We start from the raw sequence: 8,296 nt of genomic DNA on the forward strand, positions 1-8,296 counted from the left end.
AGGTGAGGGGGGTGAGTGGAGGGTGACGAGGTGAGGGGGGCGATTGTGGAGGGTGACGAGCTGAGGGGGGGCGAGTGTGGAGGGTGACGAGGTGAGGGGGGCGAGTGGAGGGTGACGAGGTGAGGGGGGCGAGTGTGGAGGGTGACGAGCTGAGGGGGGCGATTGTGGAGGGTGACGAGGTGAGGGGGGCGAGTGGAGGGTGACGAGGTGAGGGGGGCGAGTGGGGGGTGACGAGGTGAGGGGGGCGAGTGTGGAGGGTGACGAGGTGAGGGGGGTGAGTGGAAGGTGACGAGGTGAGGGGGGCGAGTGTGGAGGGTGACGAGGTGAGGGGGGCGAGTGTGGAGGGTGACGAGATGAGGGGGGCGAGTGGAGGGTGACGAGGTGAGGGGGGCGAGTGTGGAGGGTGACGAGGTGAGGGGGGCGAGTGTGGAGGGTGACGAGGTGAGGGGGGCGAGTGGAGGGTGACGAGGTGAGGGGGGCGAGTGTGGAGAGTGACGAGGTGAAGGGGGCGAGTGTGGAGGGTGACGAGGTGAGGGGGGCGAGTGTGGAGGGTGACGAGGTGAGGAGGGTGACGAGGTGAGGGGGGCGAGTGGAGGGTGACGAGGTGAGGGGGGCGAGTGGAGGGTGACGAGGTGAGGGGGGCGAGTGTGGAGAGTGACGAGGTGAGGGGGGCGAGTGTGGAGGGTGACGAGGTGAGGGGGGCGAGTGTGGAGGGTGACGAGGTGAGGGGGGCGAGTGGAGGGTGACGAGGTGAGGGGGGCGAGTGTGGAGGGTGACGAGGTGAGGGGGGTGAGTATGAGGAGTGACGAGGTGAGGGGGGTGAGTGGAGGGTGACGAGGTGAGGAGGGTGACGAGATGAGGGGGGTGAGTGGAGGGTGACGAGGTGAGGGGGGTGAGTGGGGGGTGACGAGCTGAGGGGGGCGAGTGGAGGGTGACGAGGTGCGGGGGGTGAGTGGAGGGTGACGAGGTGAGGGGGGCGAGTGTGGAGGGTGACGAGGTGAGGGGGGCGAGTTGAGGGTGACGAGGTGAGGGGGGCGAGTGTGGGGTGACGAGGTGAGGGCGAGTGTAGGGTGACGAGGTGAGGGGGGCGAGTGGAGGGTGACGAGGTGAGGGGGGGCGAGTGTGGAGTGACGAGGTGAGGGGGGTGAGTGGAGGGTGACGAGGTGAGGGGGGCGAGTGGGGGGTGACGAGGTGAGGGGGGCGAGTGTGGAGGGTGACGAGGTGAGGGGGGTGAGTGGAAGGTGACTAGGTGAGGGGGGCGAGTGTGGAGGGTGACGAGGTGAGGGGGGCGAGTGTGGAGGGTGACGAGGTGAGGGGGGCGAGTGGAGGGTGACGAGGTGAGGGGGGGTGAGTGTGGGGGAGTGACGAGGTGAGGGGGGTGAGTGGAGGGTGACGAGGTGAGGGGGGTGAGTGGAGGGTGACGAGGTGAGGGGGGCGAGTGGTGGAGGGTGACGAGGTGAGGGGGGGGCGAGTGGAGGGGGGTGACGAGGTGAGGGGGGGTGATTGGAGGGTGACGAGGTGAGGGGGGGGTGACGAGGTGAGGGGGGCGAGTGTGGAGGGTGACGAGGTGAGGGGGGCGAGTTGGGGGTGACGAGGTGAGGAGGGTGACGAGGTGAGGGGGGTGAGTGGAGGGTGACGAGGTGAGGGGGGCGAGTGGGGGGTGACGAGGTGAGGGGGGCGAGTGTGGAGGGTGACGAGGTGAGGGGGGCGAGTGTGGAGGGTGACGAGGTGAGGGGGGCGAGTGTGGGGGGGTGACGAGGTGAGGGGGGCGAGTGGAGGGTGACGAGGTGAGGGGGGCGAGTGTGGGGGGGTGACGAGGTGAGGGGGGCGAGTGTGGGGGGTGACGAGGTGAGGGGGGTGAGTGGAGGGTGACGAGGTGAGGGGGGCGAGTGTGGAGGGTGACGAGCTGAGGAGGGCGAGTGTGGAGGGTGACGAGGTGAGGGGGGCGAGTGGAGGGTGACGAGGTGAGGGGGGCGAGTGTGGAGGGTGACGAGCTGAGGGGGGCGATTGTGGAGGGTGACGAGGTGAGGGGGGCGAGTGGAGGGTGACGAGGTGAGGGGGGCGAGTGGGGGGTGACGAGGTGAGGGGGGCGAGTGTGGAGGGTGACGAGGTGAGGGGGGTGAGTGGAAGGTGACGAGGTGAGGGGGGCGAGTGTGGAGGGTGACGAGGTGAGGGGGGCGAGTGTGGAGGGTGACGAGATGAGGGGGGCGAGTGGAGGGTGACGAGGTGAGGGGGGCGAGTGTGGAGGGTGACGAGGTGAGGGGGGCGAGTGTGGAGGGTGACGAGGTGAGGGGGGCGAGTGGAGGGTGACGAGGTGAGGGGGGCGAGTGTGGAGAGTGACGAGGTGAGGGGGGCGAGTGTGGAGGGTGACGAGGTGAGGGGGGCGAGTGTGGAGGGTGACGAGGTGAGGAGGGTGACGAGGTGAGGGGGGCGAGTGGAGGGTGACGAGGTGAGGGGGGCGAGTGGAGGGTGACGAGGTGAGGGGGGCTAGTGTGGAGAGTGACGAGGTGAGGGGGGGCGAGTGTGGAGGGTGACGAGGTGAGGGGGGCGAGTGTGGAGGGTGACGAGGTGAGGGGGGCGAGTGGAGGGTGACGAGGTGAGGGGGGCGAGTGTGGAGGGTGACGAGGTGAGGGGGGTGAGTATGAGGAGTGACGAGGTGAGGGGGGTGAGTGGAGGGTGACGAGGTGAGGAGGGTGACGAGGTGAGGGGGGTGAGTGGAGGGTGACGAGGTGAGGGGGGTGAGTGGGGGGTGACGAGCTGAGGGGGGCGAGTGGAGGGTGACGAGGTGCGGGGGGTGAGTGGAGGGTGACGAGGTGAGGGGGGCGAGTGTGGAGGGTGACGAGGTGAGGGGGGCGAGTTGAGGGTGACGAGGTGAGGGGGGCGAGTGTGGGGTGACGAGGTGAGGGCGAGTGTAGGGTGACGAGGTGAGGGGGGCGAGTGGAGGGTGACGAGGTGAGGGGGGCGAGTGTGGAGTGACGAGGTGAGGGGGTGAGTGGAGGGTGACGAGGTGAGGGGGGCGGAGTGGGGGGTGACGAGGTGAGGGGGGCGAGTGTGGAGGGTGACGAGGTGAGGGGGGTGAGTGGAAGGTGACTAGGTGAGGGGGGCGAGTGTGGAGGGTGACGAGGTGAGGGGGGCGAGTGTGGAGGGTGACGAGGTGAGGGGGGCGAGTGGAGGGTGACGAGGTGAGGGGGGGTGAGTGTGGGGAGTGACGAGGTGAGGGGGGTGAGTGGAGGGTGACGAGGTGAGGGGGGTGAGTGGAGGGTGACGAGGTGAGGGGGGCGAGTGTGGAGGGTGACGAGGTGAGGGGGGGCGAGTGTGGAGTGACGAGGTGAGGGGGGTGAGTGGAGGGTGACGAGGTGAGGGGGGTGATTGGAGGGTGACGAGGTGAGGGGGGCGAGTGTGGAGGGTGACGAGGTGAGGGGGGCGAGTTGGGGGTGACGAGGTGAGGAGGGTGACGAGGTGAGGGGGGTGAGTGGAGGGTGACGAGGTGAGGGGGGCGAGTGGGGGGTGACGAGGTGAGGGGGGCGAGTGTGGAGGGTGACGAGGTGAGGGGGGCGAGTGTGGAGGGTGACGAGGTGAGGGGGGCGAGTGTGGGGGGTGACGAGGTGAGGGGGGCGAGTGGAGGGTGACGAGGTGAGGGGGGCGAGTGTGGGGGGTGACGAGGTGAGGGGGGCGAGTGTGGGGGGTGACGAGGTGAGGGGGGTGAGTGGAGGGTGACGAGGTGAGGGGGGCGAGTGTGGAGGGTGACGAGCTGAGGAGGGCGAGTGTGGAGGGTGACGAGGTGAGGGGGGCGAGTGGAGGGTGACGAGGTGAGGGGGGCGAGTGTGGAGGGTGACGAGCTGAGGGGGGCGATTGTGGAGGGTGACGAGGTGAGGGGGGGCGAGTGGAGGGTGACGAGGTGAGGGGGGCGAGTGGGGGTGACGAGGTGAGGGGGGCGAGTGTGGAGGGTGACGAGGTGAGGGGGGTGAGTGGAAGGTGACGAGGTGAGGGGGGCGAGTGTGGAGGGTGACGAGGTGAGGGGGGCGAGTGTGGAGGGTGACGAGATGAGGGGGGCGAGTGGAGGGTGACGAGGTGAGGGGGGCGAGTGTGGAGGGTGACGAGGTGAGGGGGGCGAGTGTGGAGGGTGACGAGGTGAGGGGGGGCGAGTGGGAGAGTGACGAGGTGAGGGGCGAGTGTGGAGAGTGACGAGGTGAGGGGGGCGAGTGTGGAGGGTGACGAGGTGAGGGGGGCGAGTGTGGAGGGTGACGAGGTGAGGAGGGTGACGAGGTGAGGGGGGCGAGTGGAGGGTGACGAGGTGAGGGGGGCGAGTGGAGGGTGACGAGGTGAGGGGGGCGAGTGTGGAGAGTGACGAGGTGAGGGGGGGCGAGTGTGGAGGGTGACGAGGTGAGGGGGGCGAGTGTGGAGGGTGACGAGGTGAGGGGGGCGAGTGGAGGGTGACGAGGTGAGGGGGCGAGTGTGGAGGGTGACGAGGTGAGGGGGGTGAGTATGAGGAGTGACGAGGTGAGGGGGGTGAGTGGAGGGTGACGAGGTGAGGAGGGTGACGAGGTGAGGGGGGTGAGTGGAGGGTGACGAGGTGAGGGGGGCGAGTGGTGGAGGGTGACGAGGTGAGGGGGGTGAGTGGAAGGTGACTAGGTGAGGGGGGCGAGTGTGGAGGGTGACGAGGTGAGGGGGGCGAGTGTGGAGGGTGACGAGGTGAGGGGGGCGAGTGGAGGGTGACGAGGTGAGGGGGGTGAGTGTGGGGAGTGACGAGGTGAGGGGGGTGAGTGGAGGGTGACGAGGTGAGGGGGGTGAGTGGAGGGTGACGAGGTGAGGGGGGCGAGTGTGGAGGGTGACGAGGTGAGGGGGGGCGAGTGTGGAGTGACGAGGTGAGGGGGGTGAGTGAGGGTGACGAGGTGAGGGGGGTGATTGGAGGGTGACGAGGTGAGGGGGCGAGTGTGGAGGGTGACGAGGTGAGGGGGGCGAGTTGGGGTGACGAGGTGAGGAGGGTGACGAGGTGAGGGGGGTGAGTGGAGGGTGACGAGGTGAGGGGGGCGAGTGGGGGGTGACGAGGTGAGGGGGGCGAGTGTGGAGGGTGACGAGGTGAGGGGGGCGAGTGTGGAGAGTGACGAGGTGAGGGGGGCGAGTGTGGGGGGTGACGAGGTGAGGGGGGCGAGTGAGGGTGACGAGGTGAGGGGGGCGAGTGTGGGGGGTGACGAGGTGAGGGGGGCGAGTGTGGGGGTGACGAGGTGAGGGGGGTGAGTGGAGGGTGACGAGGTGAGGGGGGCGAGTGTGGAGGGTGACGAGCTGAGGAGGGCGAGTGTGGAGGGTGACGAGGTGAGGGGGGCGAGTGGAGGGTGACGAGGTGAGGGGGGCGAGTGTGGAGGGTGACGAGCTGAGGGGGGCGATTGTGGAGGGTGACGAGGTGAGGGGGGCGAGTGGAGGGTGACGAGGTGAGGGGGGCGAGTGGGGGGTGACGAGGTGAGGGGGGCGAGTGTGGAGGGTGACGAGGTGAGGGGGGTGAGTGGAAGGTGACGAGGTGAGGGGGGCGAGTGTGGAGGGTGACGAGGTGAGGGGGGCGAGTGTGGAGGGTGACGAGATGAGGGGGGCGAGTGGAGGGTGACGAGGTGAGGGGGGCGAGTGTGGAGGGTGACGAGGTGAGGGGGGCGAGTGTGGAGGGTGACGAGGTGAGGGGGGCGAGTGGAGGGTGACGAGGTGAGGGGGGCGAGTGTGGAGAGTGACGAGGTGAGGGGGGCGAGTGTGGAGGGTGACGAGGTGAGGGGGGCGAGTGTGGAGGGTGACGAGGTGAGGAGGGTGACGAGGTGAGGGGGGCGAGTGGAGGGTGACGAGGTGAGGGGGGCGAGTGGAGGGTGACGAGGTGAGGGGGGCTAGTGTGGAGAGTGACGAGGTGAGGGGGGCGAGTGTGGAGGGTGACGAGGTGAGGGGGGCGAGTGTGGAGGGTGACGAGGTGAGGGGGGGCGAGTGGAGGGTGACGAGGTGAGGGGGGCGAGTGTGGAGGGTGACGAGGTGAGGGGGGTGAGTATGAGGAGTGACGAGGTGAGGGGGGTGAGTGGAGGGTGACGAGGTGAGGAGGGGGTGAGGGGGGTGAGTGGAGGGTGACGAGGTGAGGAGGGTGACGAGTGAGGGGGGTGAGTGGAGGGTGACGAGGTGAGGGGGGTGAGTGGGGGGTGACGAGCTGAGGGGGGCGAGTGGAGGGTGACGAGGTGCGGGGGGTGAGTGGAGGGTGACGAGGTGAGGGGGGCGAGTGTGGAGGGTGACGAGGTGAGGGGGGCGAGTTGAGGGTGACGAGGTGAGGGGGGCGAGTGTGGGGTGACGAGGTGAGGGCGAGTGTAGGGTGACGAGGTGAGGGGGGCGAGTGGAGGGTGACGAGGTGAGGGGGGCGAGTGTGGAGTGACGAGGTGAGGGGGGGTGAGTGGAGGGTGACGAGGTGAGGGGGGCGAGTGGGGGGTGACGAGGTGAGGGGGGGCGAGTGTGGAGGGTGACGAGGTGAGGGGGGTGAGTGGAAGGTGACTAGGTGAGGGGGGCGAGTGTGGAGGGTGACGAGGTGAGGGGGGCGAGGTGTGGAAGGTGACGAGGTGAGGGGGGCGAGTGGAGGGTGACGAGGTGAGGGGGGTGAGTGTGGGGGAGTGACGAGGTGAGGGGGGTGAGTGGAGGGGTGACGAGGTGAGGGGGGTGAGTGGAGGGTGACGAGGTGAGGGGGGCGAGTGTGGAGGGTGACGAGGTGAGGGGGGCGAGTGGGAGTGACGAGGTGAGGGGGGTGAGTGGAGGGTGACGAGGTGAGGGGGGTGATTGGAGGGTGACGAGGTGAGGGGGGCGAGTGTGGAGGGTGACGAGGTGAGGGGGGCGAGTTGGGGTGACGAGGTGAGGAGGGTGACGAGGTGAGGGGGGTGAGTGGAGGGTGACGAGGTGAGGGGGGCGAGTGGGGGGTGACGAGGTGAGGGGGGGCGAGTGTGGAGGGTGACGAGGTGAGGGGGGCGAGTGTGGAGGGTGACGAGGTGAGGGGGCGAGTGTGGGGGGTGACGAGGTGAGGGGGCGAGTGGAGGGTGACGAGGTGAGGGGGGCGAGTGTGGGGGGTGACGAGGTGAGGGGGCGAGTGTGGGGGGTGACGAGGTGAGGGGGGTGAGTGGAGGGTGACGAGGTGAGGGGGGCGAGTGTGGAGGGTGACGAGCTGAGGAGGGCGAGTGTGGAGGGTGACGAGGTGAGGGGGGCGAGTGGAGGGTGACGAGGGTGAGGGGGGCGAGTGTGGAGGGTGACGAGCTGAGGGGGGGCGATTGTGGAGGGTGACGAGGTGAGGGGGGCGAGTGGAGGGTGACGAGGTGAGGGGGGCGAGTGGGGGGTGACGAGGTGAGGGGGGCGAGTGTGGAGGGTGACGAGGTGAGGGGGGTGAGTGGAAGGTGACGAGGTGAGGGGGGCGAGTGTGGAGGGTGACGAGGTGAGGGGGGCGAGTGTGGAGGGTGACGAGTTGAGGGGGGCGAGTGGAGGGTGACGAGGTGAGGGGGGCGAGTGTGGAGGGTGACGAGGTGAGGGGGGCGAGTGTGGAGGGTGACGAGGTGAGGGGGGCGAGTGGAGAGTGACGAGGTGAGGGGGCGAGTGTGGAGAGTGACGAGGTGAGGGGGGCGAGTGTGAGGGTGACGAGGTGAGGGGGGCGAGTGTGGAGGGTGACGAGGTGAGGAGGGTGACGAGGTGAGGGGGGCGAGTGGAGGGTGACGAGGTGAGGGGGGCGAGTGGAGGGTGACGAGGTGAGGGGGGCGAGTGTGGAGAGTTGACGAGGTGAGGGGGGCGAGTGTGGAGGGTGACGAGGTGAGGGGGGCGAGTGTGGAGGGTGACGAGGTGAGGGGGGCGAGTGGAGGGTGACGAGGTGAGGGGGGCGAGTGTGGAGGGTGACGAGGTGAGGGGGGTGAGTATGAGGAGTGACGAGGGTGAGGGGGGTGAGTGGAGGGTGACGAGGTGAGGAGGGTGACGAGGTGAGGGGGGTGAGTGGAGGGTGACGAGGTGAGGGGGGTGAGTGGGGGTGACGAGCTGAGGGGGGCGAGTGGAGGGTGACGAGGTGCGGGGGGTGAGTGGAGGGTGACGAGGTGAGGGGGGCGAGTGTGGAGGGTGACGAGGTGAGGGGGGCGAGTTGAGGGTGACGAGGTGAGGGGGGCGAGTGTGGGGTGACGAGGTGAGGGCGAGGTGTAGGGTGACGAGGTGAGGGGGGCGAGTGGAGGGTGACGAGGTGAGGGGGGCGAGTGTGGAGTGACGAGGTGAGGGGGGTGAGTGGAGGGTGACGAGGTGAGGGGGGCGAGTGGGGGGTGACGAG

This window comes from Lampetra planeri, chromosome 77 (assembly GCF_965212315.1).
Source record: "Lampetra planeri chromosome 77, kcLamPlan1.2.h2, whole genome shotgun sequence".
Taxonomy (NCBI): domain Eukaryota; kingdom Metazoa; phylum Chordata; class Hyperoartia; order Petromyzontiformes; family Petromyzontidae; genus Lampetra; species Lampetra planeri.